Here is a 24,956-nt window from a genome sequence, read left to right on the forward strand (position 1 = left end):
GGTGCCCCTAAATTTATTTTTTATTCAAAAAATTTTCCCCACATTTTATTGAACTATAATTAACATTTAGTGTTCTATTAGTTTCATGTGTACAATATACTGATTTACAGTTCTCTACATCACCCCGTGCTCATCGTGACAGGTGCACGCCTTCATCCCCATCACCTGTTTCCCCCATCCTCCACCCATACCTCCCCCCTCCAGTGACTGTCAGTCATTTGTCTAGAGTTAAGATTTTGTCACTCTTTTTCTTTGTTTCTCACTTGTTTTGTTTCTTAAACTCCACCTATGAGTGGAGTCATGTGATATTTGTCCTTCTCTGACATAATTCACTTAGCATTGTATTCTCTGGCTCCATCCGTGTCGTTGCAAATGGCAAGATTTCATTCTTTTTTATGGCCGAATAATATTCCTCTGTGTGTGTGTGTGTGTGTGTGTGTGTGTGTGTGTGTGTACACACACATATCACATCTTCTTTATCCATTCATCAGTCAGTGGACACTTGGGACTGCTTGCATGATTTGGTTGTTACAGATATCACCGCAATAAACATAGGGGTGCACTTAGCTTTTTGAGTTAGTGTTCTTGTACTCTTTAGGGTAAATACCCAGTAGTGCGATTGCTGGGTCCTAGGGTAGCTCTATTTTCAAGTTTTTGAGAAGCCTCCATACTGTTTCCCAGAGGGGCTGCCCCAGTTTGCCTTCCCACCAGCAGCGCACGTGGGCTCCTTTTTCTCCACGTTCTCACCAACGCCTTGTGGTTTCCTCCCTTCCCTCCTTTGCGGCCACTGACAGTGCGAGGTGCTCTCTCAGGTGGTGTGGATTTTTATTTCCCCCGATGCTCAGTGATGCTGAGCACCCTTTTATCTCCCTCTGGACCACCTCTGTGTCTTCTTCGGAGAAATGTCTCTTCAAGTGCTTTGCCTGCTTGTTAATTGGGTTATTTGTCCTTTGGGTTGACTTGTAGGAATTCTTTTTTTTAAAAATTATTTTTATTAACATATAATGTATTATTTGCCCTAGGGTTGTAGGGATTTTTTACGTATCCTATGTATTAACCCCATCATCGTATATGTAGTTTGCAAATATTTTTTCCCACCTTATAGTCTGCCTTGTGACTGACTTGTTTCCATTTGTCTATGTTTGCTTCTGTAGCCTGGACTTTTGGGGTCAGATCCAAGAAATCATTGCCAGGCCCAGCGTCATGTTTTCTTCCAGCAGTTTTTATTGTCAGCTCTTCCGTGGAGGCCTTGAATCCAGTTTGAGTTAATTTTTGCACGTGGCATCAGGGAAGGGTCTAACTGCTCTGTGCAGACTTTTAGCCAGTCCCTGTCCACCCCGCCCCTTCCCCTGTCCTTCCGAGGAACCCCAGTGCCGTTCCCTGAGCAGTTGGCTGGGGTTGTTTGCGTCTCTGGGCAGCAATGTCCCAGCAGGCTCTGCGGAGCTCGGCGGTCATCTCTGCTTTCAGCTTCCAAAGTGTCGCTGATGTCTGTTGTCTGCTCTCACCTACTTTTCTCTTCTCTTTGTCCTTAGGAATTTTGGTCTTTTTCTCGATTTACTACAATTCTAATTGCAGGGGGATTTGGAGGGAAGCAGAGATAAACAGCTCCATTCTTTGGGTCATCGATTATTCCAAAATCCAGATTGCTCTTTTAAATGATATTAAATGTCATTTATTTTTTTATCGTGACAATTAAATATCATTTTAAAAAGCAGTCTGGATTTGGGGCTTTTAAAAAATTGTATCCTGTAAATGCCCTTGTCAGGATGTGCCTCCAGAAATAGTTGTTGAGTCTGTTCCTTTGCTTCCTTTTCTCTGAAAACATCTTAGGCCAATATTGGTTGAAGTTACTTTCCTGAACGTTATTTTATAATTCAAAATAAGTAGATTTTTGTTCATAATATGAGGTCTTGAATATAAGATGATACCTGTTTCCTGAGGTACACTTTTCTTGTAGGGGGAAATCCTTGCTTTATCTTCAGGTGTCTATACTCTATGTTTTATTATCAGGAGATGATGTTCTTTTGTGTATATTTTACTCCGAGGCTTTAATTCAACAGTCTTGAGTCAATGTAATGGCATACCTAATTTTTGTTAGTTTTTTAGTTAATTTGTGACCGTAGCTTTCTTTGGGACTGTACACAACTTCCTCAACTTACCGTGAGCTTATGTCACAATAAACCCATCATAAGTTAAAAGTATTGTAAGTTGAAAATGCGTTTTTGCTACAGCTAATGTATGGAGCCTCATAGCTCAGCCCAGCCTAGCTTAACCATGCTTGGAGTGCTGACCTTAGCCTCTAGCTGGGCAGAGTCAACTAACACAGAGCCTGGCTCATAATCAGGTGTTGAATGAGTCATGTGATTTATTCAATACTGAATTCAGTACTGAAAATGAAAACCAGAGGGCTTGTATGGGTACAGAATGGTTGTAAGTTACCCTCATGTCTGGTGGCCACCTGCGAGCTGAGGCTTGCTGCCGCCCAGCATCGTGAGAGAATATTCTACCGCAGAGCCCTAGACCAGGGATCGATCCCAGTTCAAAGCATGGTTTCTGCCAAATGTGTATTGCTTTTTGCATCGTCATAGTCAAGAAGTAGTAACTAAACCATCGTAACCCAGAGACCACCTGTATTTGAGTATTTGCAGGTGTAGCCCTATTTCTCATAGACAGGATAAAGAGAGAGTGATCGAGGGACTGCCTTAGGCTCTGACAAGTTTCGCTGCACTGTTAAGAGTGGTTTCTTTTGTTGCAAGAATTGTTTCCTCACAAAGTTAATCCTCTTGGGTAGGTTCAAGATGGCTGCCGTCCTGTTTGGTACATGGCCGTAGGATATTTATCCTGGTGTCCAAGGATGGGCTTCAGAGAGCTGAAGCACTTTCTGAAATTTGAGTGGTACCAGAGCAGCCTTCACCTTCATCAGCTAGTCAGTGATGCAGGGCTTATGCGACCCTAGAAAGGGTTGAGGACCCACTTCTGATAGATGGTTCTAGAGAGGAGAAAATAGAATGCTGCTGATGAAACGCGATTACAATGAGATGCTCTGTTGCAAGCTGCCATTAGATTACACATTTTTTTGTGTGGAAGTACCAGCAGCTGTCGATGAGGGACTGTATGAAGGGAGCTCTTTGTTCTTTGTCAGATGCAAAAACATCTCTAACTTCCTGGTTATGCAGAAGCCCATTGACAGGGATGTGACCAGCAGGTAGCATTTGCGAGGGTAATGGGTTTGGCCTCAGAGAAGTGACCACCTTTTCATCAACTCGTAAAGAGGGTAACCCTAGTTACCATTTGTTTTCATACTGAAGTTGATGCAGTTGATTTGTGAAAATCAGTTATTCATTGACAAAGAATGTAGATAAATACGTGAAAAGAGAAGTGCCTCTGTGACGTAGAGAGTTACAGACTTGAGTTTTCAACAAAGAAAAGCTGGGGGTTTCAAGTTATGTGTATTTTTGGCAAAAAATAAATAAATAAATAAAAGTAAAAGAAAAAAGCTGTAAAAAAACAAAGCAAGGAAAGAGGAGGCCAGGAGTTGGGAAGGCCGGTTGTGAATTTTTTGTTTTCTGATCTAACACTGTCATTTCACTTCCAGTGATGCGGCCTGGGTTGGTAACGTGTCTCTGAGCTTCAGGGTTAGATGGTTCCATTTTCCCGGTAGCTGAGCGCACGTTTTCCTTTGTTCCAGGGCCACCACTGATACCTTTGGGGATTGCCCAGAAGCGTGTGGTTGGGAACGTCATGAAGGAAGAGACCGGAGCCGGCCTGAGGAAGCGGGTGCGAGAATAACGTGGAAGGAGCCCATCGGTAGATGCAGAAGGGTCGCTGTGGGAGGTAGGTGGGAGCCAGAGCTGGGGCTGACCCTGCCCTGGCCCATTCTACTGCCCTCCCCTGCCCCCCCTCCATCCACCGGAGCCGCTCTCTGGAATGGACGCTGCGCTCAGGGACGGGCGTCGCTCACCTTCTGGCCTCCAAAGCAACTTGACCTTGCAGGGGGTCGTTGCTCTTAACCCCTCCTGGCACAGCCCTGAGGCAGGGTCTCCAGAGCCCTTCCTGTTGCCCAAAGGCCAAGAAAGACCATAAAGGCAACTTGCAGCCCTGGGCAGAGGGGAGTGGTACAGATTTGTAGCCTGTGATTCTGGGAACCGCGCAGCCAGTATGGGAGCTCAGGACGTGGCCTTTGAATCAGCTATTCCTTCCTGGCTTTATTCTTCCCCTGACTGATGCCCTGTGAGTTGTGAACTTTGACCCCTTGTGCCCTCCCCCCCAACCCAGTGACAGTGTGGAGGGCTTACTTCATTTCCTTGCTGATAGCCTGTAATTCTTATCTTCTCAGTAATGCTTATTGTCAAGGTCAGGGTCACCCATTATTTCCTATCCCGTGACCTTCAGTGGGTTTCTCTTGGTATGCTGGCTCTTTTCTTTTTTTAAGATTTTATTTATTCATTCAACAGAGAAAGAGATCACAAGTAGGCAGAGAGGCAGGCAGAGAGAGAGGGAAGCAGGCTCCCTAACTGAGCAGAGAGCCTGATACAGGGCTCTATCCTAGGACGGTAACATCATGACCTGAGCTGAAGGCAGAGGCTTAACCCACTGAGCCACCCAGGCACCTGCTGGCTCTTTTCTTATGGAAGTGGCCACGTCCTGTATGTGTCACTTTGATCCATTAGGCTATTTTGTTTTCCTTTTACTCTACCAACGTAGAACGCTATAGATAGACCCCGGGCCAAGTGTTTATGTCTTTGATCATCACATCACCATAGGAATATTAAACAAGTCCTGTTTCCTAGATGAGGATCCTGAGGTTCCAAGTGGGTATTTCCCATGGTGCAGCTGGGCAGACAGGGCGGTGGGCAGTATGTCTGTCTGTCTTACACTCGGCACTGTGGAGACTGTGTTGCTGTCAGGATTTGAAACAACCCTAATGCCCATGGAATCGTAACTCTTTCACTCTGCTTTTTCCACCAGTGTCTGATACTTGTTCTCATTTTGAGGATTCTTGGTTTATGATCACACTTAAACATTGAATGAGTTTATTGAAATTTAATATTTTCAAGAGTTATTGTTTCATGATTTTACTGAGACTATATTGTCAGTCTGAGATGTGATGAAAAATGTCCCTTTCCTAACGGAGGCTCTCCTGGGTTCTTAGATAAGTTGTGAGTCGATGCCGAGGTGTAGGCAGAGGACTGGGCTTGCGTGTTTCTGACATTGCCCCTGTCACCCAGACCCTTCTAGGACCGGGTTAGTGAAGATGACACAGCAGAGACACTCCCCTTTGCCAGAAATCTTCTCATGTAGTTCGCAGAGGTGTTCCGGAGCCCTGATCCTTCCAAGTGTAGACCATGTCTTCAAGTGCACAGTGTTGGCTGATTGGTCTTGTCGGTGTGCCCAGCTGGGAAGTTGCCCTCAAGGATGTGAGCTTTCAGTGTGAGTCAGTTTGGGAATAAATGGAATCCATTTTATTTTTCAGTAGTGGGCTACATGATTAGAAGCTGTGTTTCTTTAGGCTTCTGAAGTATTTTTATTTACTTAGCGGACGCGCTGTGTACCCATACCTATTTTGAATCTTCACCAAAAGCCTGGTGGTAGGTGGGGTCTGCTTTCTTGGAAGTGTGACTCGGCTGTGGCTGGGACGTCTGGCAGCCTGCCTGGCCTCCGGCACTGAGAGACTGGTGGAGCCAGCACTCGAACCCAGATTGGTTTGATTTCCCGGACTGTACTCTTGACAGTGACCCTGCCTCACTGGTTATGCACCGCAGGGACACTGACGGGGCAGACATATCCAGGAGTTTTTTTATGCTTTGCATTATTACACAGGCAGCGTTACAACAAACGGTTAAATAAGCCTCATCCTCGCGGAGGGGGAGGCTTCTAGATGAGCCTAGTGCCCGCACTGGTGAGGCTGCATCCCGTGGCTTACGGTGAACCGAGCCACCTCTGCGTGGCTGGGATGAGTGTCTGCTCCGACCGCCCCTCGTTCCTCATGAGCGTCCTGCGCTGCTCGAAGCAACGAGGCTCAATTCCCCTGAATGGCGGCACAAGCTTCTTCCTGCTCCTTCCGAAGCAGCGGGGCCTGGAGTCTGGCCACACGATCACACAGGTCAGGGCAGCTCCGGCATTCACAGAGGAATCTCAGAACTTCTCAAATTCTCGTTTGCAGATTTTCACCCTCCTGGGTGCTTAATGTGGTCGAGGCTTCATGTACTAGTTCAGTGAGCATCTCCCCCGCCACCCCGAGCGTCCACCCTGCCGTTTTCTTTGGTTGTTTCACGTGAGTTCCCCAGCAGAGGTGCTTACAACCAAGAGGGGTGAACAGTCAGTAGACGGGCTCTCCCCAGAACATGCTGACTTGAGACAGGGACTGTAATGCAGTACCCCTTGTCCTCCTTCTCTTCCAGACGTCATTATCAGGAAGGAAAGCCCGGGAGTCACGATGGCATAGAAAACCTAGGGGAGGTTGGCCAAGAGAAGGAAAACACACGTTCACATGGTATTACTTGAGGTTTCCCTTCCGCCTGTATTTCTCCTGCAGGCACACCAGGCTTCCTGGCTTTGGTACTTGACATAAGCCCTCCAGTTGGAATTCCCATAGACTGACGTGCTTGGAAGTTCACGGTTCCGTAGCTGTGCCTCCAAAGTTCTCAGGTTAGGAGAGACGGAGAGCTAGCCTTACTAGCACTGGCGGTGGAAGGTAACTTTAGCGATAGGGTCCGCAGGGGTGGTCGTGATAACTTGTTAGGGGCCGTAGGAGACCGGTTTCTGTGTTAGGGTTGATGCGGACAGTGCGAGGACATTCTTGTCTTCGGATACGGTGCGACGGAGCCTGGCAATTTGTGAAATCTGCATTCCCTGTTTCTGTTTCCTTCTGTGCCTTTGCTTACCCTGCTCTGTGGAAGACTCATTCCTTTCCTTTTGTGCCTGCTTCACTCCCGTGTGGTGTTCCAAGTCCAGTTTAAATAGCTCAGCTCTCTTGCCTTCCGGCTGCTTTAAAGATTCTGCTTTGTCTTTGGTGCTCGTGGTTTCTTACATCCAAGTGGGGAGCTCTCTTTCCTTGCCCCTTCCCCTTTTCCTGATGGTGACTTTTTGGATTTTCTGAGCCTGAAGATTGATATGAGGAAAATTTCACCATTATTTATTAGAATAATGCCTCTACCTAGTTTTTTTTTATTATTTTCTTCAACAAGAACCGCCCACCAGGCATATGGTAAGAGTTTCTCGCTTCCCTGGTCTGTGTCCCTTTGTTATTTTTGTTGTCTTTGTCCTTGCCTGCACAATTCTGGACCATTTCTTTGCATTTGTCTTTTGAGTCACCAGTTTCTTTTCAGCTTATTTTTAATCTGCTGTTTACACTGTCCTTGATAAAAAAAGGATTTTTACTCTTCCAAATTTTGTTTATGTATTTATCCATTCATTCACTTATTTATTTATTTCACCCTACTGCTTTGTCTCCAGAGACCAGACAGAGGTACAACACCTAGGATATAGGTGCTCAATAAATGTTTTTTAAATTTTGAAATATTTAGCCATTATTTTTGGTCCCTTCTGAAGTCCATGTGGTAATACTTTTTTTTTTTTAATGTGGTAATACTTTTTAAATGAAATTTTACTCCTTTTCAGACTTCCTTATTGATTGAGATGTGTTAAATCTGCTTATTTTATGTTGCCTTCCAGCATTTGAATTCCGGTATGCGACATCTTTTCAGATCTGACTCATTTGCCTGTGTCTGTTGGCGCTCATTCATGGTGATGTGTTTCCTTGTGTGTTTATGGTTTATTGACTGTGAACTCATGTTCCTTAGAAGGTTTACCTGTGCAAGTTCTTTAAGGCCTAGTTTGAAGTAGTTACATTTGCTTCTTTCAGGTACCAGTAGGCACCATCAACTCAATTCCCTACTTGCGGTTTTTTGAATTTGGACCACAAAACTACAGAGTACTAGTTGCCAGTTATAAATTCTCAAGGGAGATTTTCCACCCCACCCCCCCACCCCAAATATACCCACTTTAAAAAGAAATTACCCGTATCCCTAGGGCCCAGTTCTGTGGGGTCCAGTGTAATGAAGGAGTCTGTTCAGCTCAGAGCTGAGTGACCTGGGTTTATGGCCTCTCTGGTCCGCAGGAGGATCATCACAGAGGGTCAGCGTGACCAGAGGTTCTGGTTCTGCCCCTTTCCCACTTCTCCTGTCTCTTCCTTTATTGTCACCTCACCAGTGCATTTAAAAATATGTTGTATTTTCTTCTTCTTCTTTTGTTATTTTTATTTGGGCAGGGGTACTGTAAGGTATCTGTTGTGTCATTCTGTGGGAAGGAAAGATCTGGTTTTGTTGCTTTGTTTTTAGTAGGTGCTTGTTTTTGTTTTTATTTTTGTTTTTTTGAAAGATTTTATTATTTGAGAGTGAGAAAAAAGAGAGAGCACGAGCAGGGGGACGCGCAGAGGGAGAGGGAGATGTGGAACTGATCCCAGGACCCCGGGATCATGACCTGAGCTGAAGGCAGCTGCTCAATGGACTGAGCCACCCAGGGGCCTCTTAGCAGGTGCTTCTAATAGATTAAGTGGGAAGGCATTTGGTGTAGAGCTCAAAAAATTAAAACTTGAGTATAAGCCCAGTTTCTTCTTTCATTTTGAGTGTCTGCTCCAACCTATCAGATTAGGTCTCGAATGAGGTGGAGAATAGTATCTTGTAAGATGCTTTCTGAGTTGGGCAGACCTTGATGTCTTTGAGACATTACTTCTTGAAATGAGATTTATTTTTCTCATTGATTTAATTAGCTGCCTAATGTTTTATATCATACAGTTCTACCCTTCTAAGTATGCTGTGATGCCCGAGTAACTCCCCTGATGTACCCCTCATGGTGACATCCATGACATCGGTCCTTTTATTCAGTGTTATTTTGCTTGATTCTGAGTAAGCGGAATAGTATTTATAAGTGAAAATAGTTGCAAGTAGTAGACTGTGCCAGTGACATAAACAAGGAATCAATCTGAAGAAGAAATTCTGAGTGTTACGGTTTTCTGCGCAGTGTTCGGATCTGCGGGATCGCATTTAGGATTTGAGAATGCAGTTGGCCGTATACTCTTGGAGTAACCCAGAGTGGCAGCATGGAAAGCAAGAAGCATTGCCATCTGATGGGAGTGTGTCACCTATGTGTCTGCCCCTTGGTATCCTGAAGGAATCACATACTCTGTTGTGAACTTTAATCTTCTGTTTATGTAATCTCCTGGATTAAAGTTGCAGAAAAGGACCCACCATCTTAGTTACTGACCTAATGGGTCCGGCCCTCCCTGCCCACCTCCCTGTCTGCATTGCCACAGTGGGTTGCAGGGTCCTGGAAACAGCAATATATTGGGCGTGACGTAAGCTGATGAATAATTGTTTAAGGAGGTATTGTGGTTCTCAGCAAATGTTAGATGGAATCAGAGTTGACTTAGAGTGGTGGAAAGCTCAAGTTGTGATGATCCGAGTAGGAATAACAGTGGCCTGGGAGAGATACAGACTTTGAAATCTTGAAAAGGAATAGTGTGCTTTAGATATTTGCCATGAAAAGAAGCAGAAACATAACATGGTAAGCATGGCAGCTGCGTTACTAGCTGTAGACAGACATTGACATAAGACCATATTATGATTAGAAATTTTAGCATTAATCTTTGAAGGGCTGAGAGGCATTAATATTCATCCTGAGTTCTTTGAGTAACTGATCTGGAATTTTAATTTTATAAAATGTGTGTGTGTGGCAGATCTTCACGTTTCGTCACGAAGAAATGGCTGTTTGTTTTTAAAATACTGGAATGTTTACTTTGAGTTGGCATTGGTGGAAATGGTTTCTAAGGAAGAAGATGGCTTGCAACCCAAGTTATAAATATTTTGAGGCTTTTAAATTATTTAATCCAAAGCAGTCACTATTTATTATTTTTTCTCAAAGTTTGATAACGTAGACTTTTCCCAGGGTTTTCTTGTTCTTTTCAGTTGTATTTTTCATGTAGTGAACACTTTCTGAAAATTGTACCAATCATATTTTTAATAAATTGAATTAATTTAGGTTGACAAGGAAAGTTCACTAATTTAAAAAGGATTAAGAAATCCTCTAGTAGAATGAAGAAAGCCTTCTTAGATGTGGATCAGTCTTTTTGCTTTTTGTGCAGGGGTTTTTAATCCTGGACCCCTCCTTTGGTAATTTATTTATATCATGCTGAAAGATGTGTTGGGTATTTCTGTTTTGACTGTATATAGCTATTTGTCCCTGTAATAGTTTGGGAAAGAAACCAAGATAGAAGCAAAGATTATGTAAGTAATGTCTAACTTATAGAATCTTTTTCTTCCAACATGTTTGGTAGGAAAATGTTAATTATTTTTTTTAAGATTTTATTTATTTATTTGACAGACAGAGATCACAAGTAGGCAGAGAGGCGGGCAATGAGAGAGGAAGGGAAGCAGGCTCCCTGCTGAGCAGAGAGCCTGACTCGGGGCTCGATCCCAGGACCCTGGAATCATGACCCGAGCTGAGGGCAGAAGCTTTAACCCACTGAGCCACCCAGGCGCCCCGAAAAATTAATTATTTATCTATTAATTAATTATCTATTAATTATTAATAGAGTCATTACAAACCCCCACACAGTCAGAAAAGCCACTACTAAGAAAAACATTTGGAAGCATGATTATTGTCCTGACATTGTCACAGTCTGTTGGTTTTCCCTTCTGTCAAAATGAGCGAATCAAAGTAAAATAAAACTAACTGAGTGCCCTTTCTTGGTGAAGGGCCCGGTGATTGGGGCGAGTCAGCAGGTAGAGAACACGTAGCGGGTGTCCACTTGCAACCCAGAGTCTGTTTTCAGACTCAGTCAACTTTGTTTCCTGCGAAGAGTGTGTCACGTGCCTCATCTCATCAGGTGGGATAACCCAGAGCCATCTCACCCCCATGGGTTTATTATAGTTGTTACTTCCGTACTCCTTGCCGTGTAATCAGCTACCTGTATCATCTCTGACGTTGCTGTTCGCTTTATTTAAAAATACTCTATTAAACATCTCAGATCGTCTCTTCTCTGAAGGTATGATATCCTCAGAGGGCCTTTTTATGTCCTCAGAACTCCATCGCTAATGAAGACCCCAGGACCTTGTGGGGACTATCAGGAGTTTCCTTTATTCACCAAATTTTTGGTGTCACTTTTACATTCTAGGCCCTCCTTTGGATACTCGAGGTAGTGAAGCACTTTATTTTTATTTTTTAAAGATTTTATTTATTTGAGAGAGAGAATGCACAAGCGGGGGAGGGGCAGAGAGCAGAGCAGGCTCCCCACTGAACAGAGACCCCCCCCCCATTCAGGACTCGATCCCAGGACCCTGAGATCATGACCTGAGCTTAAAGCAGATAGTTAACTGACTGAGCCACCCAGGCGCCCCTGAACCACTTTAAACAAACAAACAAACAAACAAACCAAAACCCAAACCTACGCCTTGGAGCTTATAGCCTAATGGGAGAAAGACTTTGGATAAACAGCCCTAATGGGAGAACAAGGCAAATGTATGGGTGCAGTGATCAGGGTTTTGGCCAAACGATAGCCGAAGAGTGGACGGGAGTGTGTGCATGTGTGAGATGCGCGTGTGTGGGTGGGATTGCCCGGTAGTGCATTGTCAGGAAGGCAGGGAACGCCTCGGTGTGAAGGTACCTCCCGGTGAGGATGTGAAGGAGGCCCTGGGCCTGCTCTCTCGGGGGCAAGAAGACAGGCCCAGATGTTCTCCTTACTCCAGATGCGGGAAAGCAGGCCCAACCTTGCAGGAGCACAGAGCACTGGTCCGAAGCCAGATTTGTCACAACCATTCTGCACTTTTCACCATCTGGGTGACTCTACAGGGATGGGACCCCTTTGTTCATCTCAGGAGGCTTCCCAGCTCCTAGTAAGATGTGTTCTGCATCATGAGCATGAGGATTGAACCGTGTCTGCGCGCGAGCCGGAGTCATGGGAGGGAGGGAGACTTCATTTCTCCGCTCAGCTTGCAGAGCCCCAAACTTATATCCCCCTTCTTCAGGTCTCTCAAGAAAGTTAAGGAAGAACTTATCGGGAACTACCCTTTCTGCTTTTCTTTTTCTCTTTTGAAAGATTTTTCAAAATTACTTGGCTTTAAAAATGTTCCTGTTCTCATTTTCTTGGGGACGTTTCAGAAGAGTGGAGCCTGGGATTGTGTAGAAGCTGACAGAAGGCGTAGCTTTCAGAGAGACTGTGGAGCAGTGACAGAGACCAGAGTTGGGACGGCGTTTCCTCCCCTCCGTCCCTCAGGAGACACTGCCTCCTCCTCGCTGTGGTGGACGTGGAGCCAGGAGAAGGCGGTTCTCTCGGATCATTGGGCGCGGTGTCCTGTTTCAGCCTGAATAATGAAACTTTGAATCGGTGGTGGATTAAAGGAAGGCCCCCCATGGGCCTGGTGAGGAGGTACTGGTCCTGGGCCGTCTCGCCCATGCCTCCCACGTGGAGGGAGGACAGCAAGGGACCGCCACTGCTGTTGCCCCACACTGTCCAGCCGGATTTGGTGGTTCTTGTCGTGATCTGAGTCCATACGTGTTACTCTTCCTTGCTCAGAATAAAGAAGAAACTTCTTTCTTCTTTTTGGAGAAAATATTTGTCAAATATTTGTTTATGGTTTGTTGACTTGGATCTTAAATACTATTAAGTAACCCTTGACGCTCATTCTTAGACTCCTGACCAGAGTGATCGGCTCTGGGGTTTTCTAGGCAGACTCACTGAATTTTGGTGGCGATGAAGACCTACTTCAGTGTAACAATGACTATTACAGTGTTGCCCCTGCTCTTGGGACGAGTCTGTGAGAATGAGAAGTCAGTGTGCGGGCTGAGCGTTCGCCAAGTAGACCACCCAGACTGATGGTTTTCCTTTGCGCTGGCCATTCCTTGTTGTTGAAGCTATAAGTGAAGTGTGCAAAGAGTGTAAGCCTGTCTTGCATTGAGTCAGGGCACCTTAATCTTGGCCTAAAGATGCTTGCCTGTTTCAAGTGACGTTGAGGGGCTACTGTTTGGAGTCCGTGAAGGTCGGGTGATCATGTAGACCCCTGGCCTGCATTCTAGCGCCATCTGCCATAGCTCTTGTCTCCTTTTGTCTTGTCTTTTGTCTTGGTGCCCACATTTGTGGTTCCTGCTCCTGCAACGTGCTGGTTTGCGTGCGGCCCTCCTGGCCTCTCTACCTCCTTACTTTGGCCCTCACTTCCTTACGCTGCCTGGACTGGTGTCTCCGTTCATCTGCTCACACGATGGGCCTTGCGTGTCTGCTCTGTAGACCCTGTTCTAGGTAGGGAGTTAGAGTGTGGAGCCAGATGAGGTCCCTGCTCTCACTGTATGGGGAGGGGGAGAAGAGACACATGTGCCAGGTAGTGGGGAGTTTTGGGAGGAAGAATAAAGCAGGCCAAGGGTGTGGAGTGATGGTGAAAACGCCATCACACACCCCTTTCGATGTGGGGGTGTGTGAGTGCTGACAGGGGTCAGACCTCAGACCCAGGCTCTCTGAGGGAAGGGTGTTGTAGGCAGAGGAACCTGCGTGGCAAAGACCCTCCTACAGAAGAGACTGCATGAACACCAGCCAGGGGGCCAGCATGACTGGAGAGGAGTCAGCCAGAGGGCATTGAAGGATAAGGCTTCAAGGAGGTAGTAAGTAGGGGCCGGGCCACACAGGGCCTCTTTGGGGTGTTCACGAGGACTCCAGCTCTTGCTCTCAGTAAGGCAAGAAGGTACCGGAGGTCTAAGCAGAGAAGTAGAGTGATCTGACTTGTGTCTTGAATCTTCTAGTTGCCCTGTGAAGGGCGTCCTGGAGGGGACCTGGGAGGGTGCGCGGAGACTAGTTAGGAAACTCTTGCCTTTGTCTAGGCTGGCCATGTTCGCATGGCTAGGGTTGGGGGGAGGAGGCAGTAGCGAGACGTGAGTAGGAGGGGGTCTGATTCTGTATACACTCCTAAAGAAGGGCAGTGGGATTGGGGTGTGGTCAGGTGTGGATTCGGGAGAAAGAGGCACACAAGGCTTCTCCACAGAGTTTGACCTGAGCTGCTGGTCAGTTGAGTTATCTTTTACTAAGGCAGGGGAAAGATGCAGGAAGAAGATGCCGGGGCTGTGGGGAGTCCAGTCCTCATGAGTTCAAGTACGTACCTGTTGGATATGTAAGAGTGAATATGGAGGAGGCGGTTGGCTGTCTGTTGAGTAGCATTCTGTGGTGTGAATTTATCTACTCATCTGTTTGGGTGGGCTCCAGTTTTTGTCTGTTATGAACATAACTACCATGAACATTAATGTACAAGTCTCTCTGCAGACATATGTTTTTGTTTCTTTTGCATATACTTAGAATTGTATCCCTGGATAAGTATATATTTAATTTTATTAAAAAAATTGTCATTTTCCTAAAGGGGCTCTGTATTTAAACATGTCCATCAGTGCTCCAATATGCTGTAAGCCTTTGCCAATACTCGCTGTTGTTAGTCTTTTCAATAGCAGCTTTCTAGTGGGTATCATGTGGTACTTTGTGCTTTCCTGTGATTTCTTTGATGATAATGGTGTCATCGTCATTATTGCACACATACTTATTGGCCATTCCTGTGTCGTCTTTTATGAAGTATTCTAGTCAGGTCTTTTGCTTTTTTAAAGACTGGGATGGGTGACTTTTTTATTCTTAACTTTTTATGCTTTTTAGTTCTTGAATTATAGCTGTTCTTTATGTATTTTAGGTATAAGTCCTTTGTCAGATATGTGTATTGTGAATATTTTCCAGTTGGTGGTTGGCCTTTTATTTTCTTAACTGTGTCTTTCAAAAAGCAGAAGTTTTAATTTCGATGAAGTCTTGTTTATCAGGGTTTCTCTCTTTTATCCAAAGTGCTCTGCCTAGTCCATCATCACAAAGATAATGTTTTTCTGCTTATAGTTTTATGGTTAGTTCCGTGTGAGGTGTAGAGGTGAGGATTCATTCTTTGTATGTGGATATCAGTTTTTTCCTGCCCTGTTTGTTGAAAAGCCTGTCCTTATAGCCACTGAATTATTTTCGTAACTTGGTAAAAAAAAAAAATCAGTCGACCTTAAATGTGTAATCTGTTTGGTAACTTGGTCAAAAAAAAAAAAAAAAATCAGTCGACCATAAATGTGTAATCTGTTTTTGGCCTCTGTTTTATGTACTTCACTCTGTTCATCTGTCCTTATACCTATATTGTATTTTGTTGAGGAATTCTGGACATACATTTTTTGAGTGATATTATAGTTTTCTTTTATTGTCTTCATCTGGTTTTTATATCGAGATCATGCTGGTGTATGCTTTTCCAAGTGCTTATTTATCTGTGTCTTTACATTTAAAGTGCATCCGTTGTAGTGCATAGTTGGGGATTCCTTTTTTATGTATTTTGACAATCTCTGCTTTTTAATTGGAATGGTTAGTCTGTTTACCATAATTATTTGATGTGGTTAGTTTTAGATCTCCCATTTTTGTTATTATTTGTCTCAGCCTGTAGACACTTTTGTTTTTTTTACCCCATGTCCCCTTTTCTAATTTCTCTTTATTTAAATTTAGATATGTTTAATTTCTCTCTTAGGTTTTTAGCTATACTTCTTTGCCTTGCTGTTCTTGTTTCTGTACAGATTACAATATTCATGCCTAATAAGTCTTTTTTGAATTAAGATTTTACTACTTTGTGTAAAAAATGTAGGAAACTTATAATATGGTTTCATTTTCCCCTTCTTGTTCATTGTAATATCCTGATATATTTTATATCCATATATGTTATAAACTAACACAGGTTCCCTACTTTTCATACCGTGTATGTGAAGCGTATATATAAACATATGTGTACGTACACACAGTTAATACAGTATCTGTAACAAGTAGGTGTTAAGGAAATTAAGAGAAGGGCTCTTTTGTGTTTACCTGTGCACTGACTTCTTCCAAGGCTCCTCATTCTTTTCTTTAGATTCAGAGTTACATCTGGTACCACTTCTGTTCTTCCTGGAGAGCTTCCTTCGGCCTTTCTTGGAGTGTGGGGCACAGATTTTCTCAGGTTTCATTTATATGAAGATTCTTATTTTTTTCCCTTATTTTTGAAGGGGTTTTGTTGTGAACAGAATTCTAGGTTGACAGTTTTTGTTTTTGTTCTTTTCCTTCGGTTCTTTAAAGATGTCGTTTGCTGTCTTTCTGATGAGCTGTCAGCTGTATTCTTACTATTCTCAGTCTTTTCTTCTTTGGTCACGTCTACACATTTTTGTTGTTGTATCTTTGGTTTGCATGATTAGGTGACATTTTCTTGTGGCTAACTGAATGTCCTGCTCTGGCAGATTGCGGTTTTGCTCAGTTTTGAATGTTTCTGCCCCCTTCTCTCTATTCTCCTCTAACTTGTCAATTAAATCGTTTAATACCCTGTCTGGTCTTAGAGGCTCTTCTTAAACCATTGGTTTTTTTTATTTTTGTTTTTGTCTTTTCCCTCTGTGCTTCAGCCTGATTCTTCTTTCTATTGCTATGTCTTAAAGTTCACCTGGCCTTTTGGGTTATTGTGTCCGCTCTGATAATCTCCATCTGATCCAGTGTTGTTCATTTCAGATATTGTAGGGTTCAGTTCTATAATTTCCATTTGGTTCTTTTTTTTTTTTCTTAAATGTCTTCTGAAGCATCCCATTTCTTTATGCATTCTGTCATTCTGTAAATTCTTCAGTGTCTTTAGCCTTGTGTTGTTTTAAAATCCTTGTTTTCTGATTCCTTTTTCTGGGTTACGTGTAGGTCTATTTCTGTGGACTGCTTTGATTATGGAGTTAATCTCCCATTTGTCTCATGTGTATTAATTTTTGGTCCTATGCTGGACATCGCAGATACTACGTTGCAAAGATCCTGTTATGTTCCCCCGAGGAAGGTTGAGTTTTGTTCAAGCTGGCCGTTAAATGAATGGCAGATGAACTTGCACCGTACAGAGGCTCATCCTTAAGGCTCTGCTATTTCAGTTTTGCCTGTTATTTCCCAGGAAATGTCTGTTCACCTGGGGACGTGGTCTTTGGGCCTTAGGCCAAGGTGCTTCTCTGGTTTCAGAGGGAAGTCTGAGGCCTTTATCTGGCTCCCTGGACCCGGGTAGCTGTTGGAACTGGTCAGCTTCCTAAAAATGTCCCAACCGTTGCTGTTTTCCTCAGGATCCTTGGACTCAGTTTAGCAAAAGCATGTAATACCGATGCGCAAATTTGGGATGTCACCCTTGATGACTTCCTCATTTGGGGGACTTTATTCCTCAGTATTCAGCCACCCTGGCAGGCCCTATTCTGACTGACAGGGCTGTGGTTTGCTCTTCTGAGGTCCATCTGGTTTCGCTCTAATGCCATAAACCCTACAAACGTAAATTATCGAGTGGGATTGCCTTCCTCCCATGGCTCATAGATAGTTTACTTCCCATCTGGTTGTCTTCTGCTGCCTTCAGAGTTGATTTTTCTATTCATCCAGCATTTATAGTGGGGATTGGGTGGAGGTCAACTCTGTCATTGGAAAACCAGTCTCTGGAGGAATTTGTAGTGTGTGGCTTATTTCAGTCAGTTATGAAGAGGTGTCGAACCCCTTTCATTTGGAGCTTGAAAATGCCCTGGAGTCACATATAGTGGGTGAAACTGTTGTTACTGGCCAATAGAGCATTATTTAAGCACAAGACCATGTTGATGAGATACTTAGTATTTATGAAAAGAAATATAAGATATTAAAACATAATCCAAGATGGGAAATTCGGCCATCTGCCTGATTTATGCATAGGCTGATGTTAGATAACCACGCGAATTGAAATTAAACCTACTTAGTGCTTGTACTTGGAGACCCCAGTGTAAACATTGGAATTAAACCTCAGGTAACTGCTAGGACCCTCCTCAGGTCTGCCCTCACAATTTCTGACCTATATAAATTCCTTTAAGAGAGGAGACTTGACTTTTGAAGTTTCTCGCCACCCTGAATTCCTTTTGGTCTCTGAAATTGGCCAGCTAAGTTTTGTGCAGTTTGCAGAATCCAAGACCAGAGGGAAAATAGGCCAACATAAAATATAGCCTGTTCTGGGAAAGTAACAAGGTAGTTAGAAACTGAAATGAACACCACCAGCATTGGTTCCATTTTGCTTTTGTGTGCCCATGTTCCCAAGGTAAGATGGATGGTCATTATGATACTGGAGGGAATGGTGAACATTTAAGCTGGCGGGGAAACTTTTTTTTTTTAACTCTATCAGCAACACAATATTAAATAGTAACAGCATTGCCCTGTGTCACATTTTCTGTTTCTGTGATGTCTCTTTGAAAAAGCTTTCAAGAATTGTCTAATCAGCAGATTTTGTTTGAAATAACATTAAAAAAAAAAACAAACAGAAAACTCTTTACAAAGAAATGTGATTGTATAAAAGAGAAAATCCTGTTGGCCCTTGAACAATGTGGGGTTTAGGGACACTCCACATGTAATGTTTGTGTCTCCAGAATGTAACTGCTGTTGACCAGGTGCCTTCCGTAACATAAACAGTAGATGAACATGTATTTTGTATGTTGTATCATATATAATGTGTCTTACAATAAAGAGAGCTGGAGAAAGGAAAGTGTTATTGAGAAAATCATAAGGGAGAGAAAATACATTCACCGTCCTGGACTGTACTTAACTGAAAAACCCATGTGTAAGTGGACCCGTGCAGTTCAAAGGGTCAACTGTTGTGTAAGAGTCAACTGTACCAATAGATAAAAAGGAAGAAAATGAAATTTACCCAGATCCCTCTGCCAGGTGCAGCCACACTGGGGGCCATACGTTATTATAGCTTATTTTTCTGTTGTAATATACAAAAATGGATCATAGTATATATATTTTAGGATCTTCTTTTCTTAGTGCCAGCAGTTCTGTATATGTGTCAGTGTTTTTATTTATGCCATGTGTATATATTTAAACAAAAAAGAAATTGTTCAGATACTTGATTAAAATCCATTCAGGTAGATACCTTTGAATTTGCTAGGGCCTAGGTTAGGGAACTTTTTTTTTTTTTTTTTTGAGAAAGAGAGAGAAAGAGCACACACGTGTGAGCAGGGGGAGGGGCACAGGGAGGACCCGAGGCAGACTCCCTGCCCAGCGTGGAGCCTGATGCAGGGCTCCATCTCACCACACTGAGATCAGGACCTGAGCTGAAGTCGAGTCAGATGCTTAACCGGCTGAGCCACCCAGTGCTCCTAGGGAACATTTTATCATTAACCGAAACCATGTTTGTTTTTGTAACTGATAAGCATGAGAGAAAAATGCTTTATAGCTTCTACTTTGACGCACCTCAGAATGGGTTTCTTGCGCTGACTCTGCTTACCGGCATGTGGATACGGTCTTCGCTCTGGTTTCATCACATTGCCCGCAGTACAGGCTGGAAAAGTTCCTGAGCTGCCCTACAAACTGCTGCTTTGCTGCCTTGGTGACGACTGGGTGCCTCTCAGTGCACAGTGTGTCTCGAATCAGCAGAGCCTTCTGTTTGGTCAGGATCTCATTGCCCACCTTGTACACAGGCATTGAACAAGGCATTGTTCTGGAGTTCAGAGTCTAAAAGGGAAATGGACCTTGAGCTCGGGGGGCATTATCAGTGTGCTGAGGGTCGCGAAAAAGCTCAGAGTCATCGGCAGGTATGGCAAGTGTCAACCTCCCAGGGGATGTCCGAGAAGAGCTTCTTGGAGGAAAAGATGTTCAAGTTGGCACCTTCCCGAGGAGCAAGAGCTGGGTAGGAAAGTGGCATAGGGGAAGCCAGGGGCGTTTCTCCGGGTGGAGGAGCCGTCCAGGACAGAAACCGGGATTCGCTTATTTGCCTCTCTTTTTGAGTTTCCTTTTGTAGTTGCTTTTGGAACATTGGGGCCATTTTTGTCCTAATTGTCTGTGTAAAACATGGCACCCGTGTAAGTTGTGCGGTGAGACTGGGCTGGGCGGATCCAGGAGTCCCGATCCACGCGCTGCTTTACAGATAATGACTCGGGAGGAACTAACAGTGAACAGTGTATTCCTTGGATGTCTTCATGCAGAGGCGAGGCTCAGCCCACCCCTGCAGACTAGGCCCCTGGGGCGCTTGCTGCTGGCTGGCTGGGTGTCGCCCCCGGAGTTGAGGTTGGCTGTGGCATCCTTCTCTTTGATTCTTTAGCCCATCATGGGGTTTCTGCGGAGGCTGGGGGACTGTCTGGGCTGGGGGCTGGCCTACTAGCAGGAGGGCCGAGTCTGGCCCGAGACCTGTGTTTATACATGGGTGCTGTCGTCTGGGTTCCCCTGTGGTGCTTCTGCGTTGTGACGGCAGAGCCAGGTAGTTGCAGAAGATGCCGTGAACCCTACCAAACCCTATCAAACCCGACCCGTGCACCCCAGAGAGTGTCTGCCGCCTGGGCTAGGCCCGACGCCCCACGTCGCGTCTTCATTTCGGAGGGTACACACTGCTTCCCGTGTTCTCCACAGCCACTCGGCTGCTGGTCCCTTCCGTTGTCCGCGCTCTTTCTTCTCTCCCTTCCGACCGGCTACCCCGGCTGAGCTGGTGAATTAAGGGGGCCGACATCACATCACCTCACATGACACCATCACCGCCAGCCTTTGTTTTCGACTCTCCTCTGCTGAAAATTTTTAAAAATTATTATTTATTTATTTGAGAGAGAGTGAGTGAGCAGGGAGAGGCGTGGAGGGAGAGGATAAGCAGACTCCCTGCTGAGGGTGGAACCCGCCCAGCGCGGTCCCACCACCTGAGATCATGACCTGAGCAGAAATCACAAGTCAGCGCTCAGCCAACTGAGCCGTCGGGCGCCCCTGAGCTTTAATTTTGACCACTGTCCATTCTCAGTGTTTCCCATCACTTCTTGCTTCACAGAGGCCTAGAGCAGAAAAAGCACAAATTTTGGCTCCAAGACAATGGTTTATTTATTTGTGTAATTTAAGTAGTCTTAACACGCAGCGTGGGGCTTGAACTCACGACCCTGAGGTCAAGAGTTTGGAGGCTCTACCGACAGAGCCAGCGAGGCGCCCCTCCAAAAACACTATTTAGAGTGGAGTCCTGCCATTAGAAAGTACAGTGACTTAGGCCTGTCACTGTACTTCTCTGACCCTCAGGTTCTTTTCCTGACGATGGGGATCCTTTTGTAGCTGTCTGACCTACTGTTGCAAGAGTGAGGCGCGTACATGCTGTCGGATCTGTGATTTGTTCTCCGCAAAGCCGGCCGTGCGGGGTGACCGGCTTCCTGAACTCACCTGAATGCATCTGTGAAGAAGTTAATTTTGTTTTTAAACATACTATGGAATACATGCAGTTTGTTTTTATTTTGAAATTGGCTCAGATAACAGTAAGGACACCATTAAGTACAGTTGGAAGAGGAACTCTTGAATTGCAGATGATCTACATTAAAGTTTCTCCGTAGCAGAAACAAAAATCACTATTCCTGAATGAAACGAAAGCGCTGCGCCTTGGGCGTCCAGAAGAGTCCGGCGGTGAGTCCGAAGTCCGAGATCTCTTTCTTCACGGCTGACGGGCTGCGGGTCGTGTTTTTGCCCCCGTGTGTCCTGCGGAGGAAACCTCATGCAGTTGGTGGCCGTACAGACTCCGCCAGCCTGAGGACCGTCCACACGGCTGGTGGCCTCGGCTGTCATGTGGAACGTTGTGGCTCTGATGCCACGGGATGTCCCCCCACATAGGTTCGCGTGCCACGGTAGCAAATGTTCCTCGTGCCCATTTTATGTATTTGGAAAGGAGATTGTGTGTTTAGGTCCAACGCGGGGAAGAAAGTAGAGGAATGACCTTGTCCTAGAGACGCGTCTTGACAGTGACGGAGAAGAGTGTTCTCGAGTGACTCACGCCGCAGACACTGTGCTGAGCTGTGCTGCGTCTGTTCTCGGGGCCCTTTGGGTCCGGGTTTCCTTTCCTGTAAAAGAAATATTTACCTTTTTCATAAAGGTCTTGGCACCTGTTTGGGCTCTAAAACATCCTTGTGTCTGATCTCAAGAGGATGGACGGTGGGCTGACGCCTTGCTTCTCGCTGGCCCCAGGACCAGCAGACAGACCCATGGGAGTTAACCCTCCAGAGGTTTATTACAAGAGTGGGGCCCCGTGGGTTTCTGGACTTGTGTGTGCAAGTGAGACCAGTCTCCCCTTCATCTGCGGGCAGGCTGGCTCTGGAAAGGGAGGGCTCAGGGAGTCTGGGCCAAACCCACCATTCTGCTGACTGCCATCATGCAGGGAAGGCTCCAGACGGAAAGCTGAGGCCACAGGCGTGGGGGCCTCTGGCCAGCGCTCTGCAGACTTGGGTGGGCATGTGAGTAACCTATGTTCTCAGTCACTCTGCCTTCAATTCCTCCTCTGCCACACGGGGACGTCAGCTTCGGTGAGTTCAGGCACACGAAACATTGAGGACAGAGCCCGTGTGTGGTGGACAGTGTGTCTGCAGTGTTGGTGGGACCGTGTCAGAGCCCTGACACGCATGTAGAACATGGTCGCATGAGGTCCCGCCCTGATCACGCCCAGAGAGGCCGGCGTTTGTGCTGAGGACAGAAGCCTGCCGTCTGTAAGGGGGAAAAGGAGCCTCCATTCCTCCTTTTGCTTTGTCTTACACGTGTGTATTCTTGCTACTGAGGGAAAGATTGGGGAGGAGAATGTGGCATGGAAGACCACTTTTTTATTTTAATTGCTTTTAGGCTGTGGGACGGGTCCTGTGACAGGAGTCCTGGAGGGCTGGGACCCAGGGACGGAGGTCTAACCCCTCTGTTTGGGTAACTCCTGCTGCTGGTGTCAGGGTGGTGTCCGCACACACAAAAGCACGTTGCTATTTACCTTAAACACAGAAGTTTCTAGGAGAAGAGAGAACACCGGTCTACATTCTTAACAGCTGACCAAACCACACATTAGGGATCTCGTGCCTGCAGTGTTTGCTGGTTCAGATGAAGTTCCTTCTGACAGAGATACGAGGAAGCATGACTTGTTTATGCCCAGACAGGCTCTGTGTGTACAGCTCCTACCACAGGGCCTTGGCACAGGAGGTAACCCCAGAGCATCTGTGGAACGGATCTCTGGGTTTAGGAACATGGCTGTGTAAAGCAACAGGATGGACATCCTTGCACAAGTGTTTGTTCTGGGCCTCTTGATCTGGTTCCCTGGTTAATGTTTATTTAAAAAATAAGAAAAAGTGGATCATTCCTAAGAAAAGGCAGCCTATTTTAGGGACATTTCCGTTTACTCAGAAAATACTATGCATTGCTTTTGAAAAGGAATTGAACTTCTATTATTCAATGTCATTTTTTTCTCTTGCCCCAGAGCTTGCTTTTTATAAGCAGGGGCTTTATAGTGTTGTGGAAAGTTCATTCCTATTTTTGTCCTTGCAGAATATCTGATACCACTGACTTCATTAATTCTGGCTTGAGGCTAAAGTTGGGTGGACTTAGGTATAAAGAAGCCTCGGAAAAAGGGGGTCCAGGTTGGGCTTCCGAGTGACCCTGAATGGGTGGGTTACTTACGGTCTGGGTCTGTGTGTCAGCATCTGTCGCTGAGAGGGTAGGACTAGAAGATTCATGAGGATTTCCCAGCTTTCAGATGACGCCATTGTAGACCTCCCCACGCATTTCTGCTGGTAGCAGGATGGCCTGTTGAGGTAAGAGGTCTCTGGCTCACCGAATTTGTCTTAGCTGTGTGCCCTGCTTGAGAACCGTTACTTGAGTTAATTTGTAAAAGCTGTTGGCACTTGCTCAGAAGGTTCAAGAATATTTATATTTGGGGGGGGGGCGCCTGGGGGTCTCAGTCAGTTAAGCGTCTGCTTTCGGCTCAGGTCATGATCCTGGGGGCCTGGGATCGAGCCCCACGTTGGGCTCCCTGTCCAGCAGGGAGTCTGCTTCTCCCTCTCCCTTGCTCATGTGAGCTCCTTCTCTCCCTCTCACTCACTCTCAAATGAATAAGTAAAATCTTTAAAAAAATAAAAATGAAATAAGAACAAGGATGTTTATATTTAGATTTAAAGAGCCCATATTAGCAAAATAGATGGAACTCTGGATTCTCTACTCCTCTGTTTTCATTTCTCTTCTGTTCTCGAAACCACTGATACAGAAAGTCTCCAGCTTGTCTGTCTGAACATGAGTTTTATGATGTGTTTCAGTGTGTTACATCATCTTTAAAAATACTGTTTTGTTACAGGTGTTTTATGAGGGGTAGGATCCTAGCACAGCCCCTGTGATGATCGAAATCATCTGGCTGTTCTCATTGCTCGGCATGCTGAGTGGTTTTGCAGGGCGGCTGGGTGACCAGGTCACCATTTGTAAGACCGTTATTTCCTTGGTAAACATGTTCTGTTATGTCCTATAGATGGCAGGAACAGGGTAACCTCTTATCCATGCCGTGAGGAAGGAGAAGGAGGTTCCGAGGCAGACAGTGGCTTGCGAGGAGGCACAGGCCACCTCTCCCAGGCCTTGGCCCCCGGCCTCCCTTGGAAGCATCAGGGACTCACACTACACTTCCCTTCTGTGTGTTAGCTGTAGCCACAGAACACAGTCACTCCAAACAGAGTGGCTTAGTCAGGGCGTCCACTGTCTCACGGTTCTAGGAGTCAGGGGTCTGGTTGTGGTTCAGCTGGGTGCAAGTTGAAGGCTACAGTCAAGATGGCAGCCAGGGCTGCTGTGTTATCTGAGGCTCCACTAGGGAAGGGTTTGCTTCTAAGCTTACCTGATTGTTGGCAGTTTCTTGTGGACTCTCAGACCGAGGGCCTCTGTTTCGTGTTAACCCTGAGCTGGAGGCTGCTGTCAACGTGACTCTTCTTCTGAGCCAGCAAGGGAGGAAACCTTGTAGCAGGATAGATGTGGCAGCCTTAGGTATGTGAGGTAACCAAATGCATCCCACCATTTTTGTTTATTCGATTGGTTACAATAGAGTCTCAGGCCCTACCCTGCTCAAGGGGAGGGTGTGACAGAGACGTGGGTGAGGAGAGACAGGGATCATGGGGCTGTTTTAGAGTTGACCACACTTGAGGCT

The 24,956-nt window shown here is 45.4% G+C and overlaps 1 long non-coding RNA gene across 2 annotated transcripts in view; it reads left to right on the forward strand.

Annotated features, from left to right (window-relative positions):
* The window catches only part of LOC308338050, a 155,075-nt gene that overhangs the window by 122,897 nt on the left and 7,222 nt on the right, over positions 1 to 24,956 (forward strand). For both annotated transcript variants that reach the window (XR_013966363.1, XR_013966364.1), the window contains exon 4: positions 3,689 to 3,834. This is a non-coding gene — a long non-coding RNA (uncharacterized lncRNA). The remainder of the gene's footprint in view (positions 1 to 3,688; positions 3,835 to 24,956) is intronic.

Source organism: Martes martes (assembly GCF_963455335.1).
Source record: "Martes martes genome assembly, contig: scaffold_113, whole genome shotgun sequence".
NCBI classification, from domain to species: Eukaryota; Metazoa; Chordata; class Mammalia; order Carnivora; family Mustelidae; genus Martes; species Martes martes.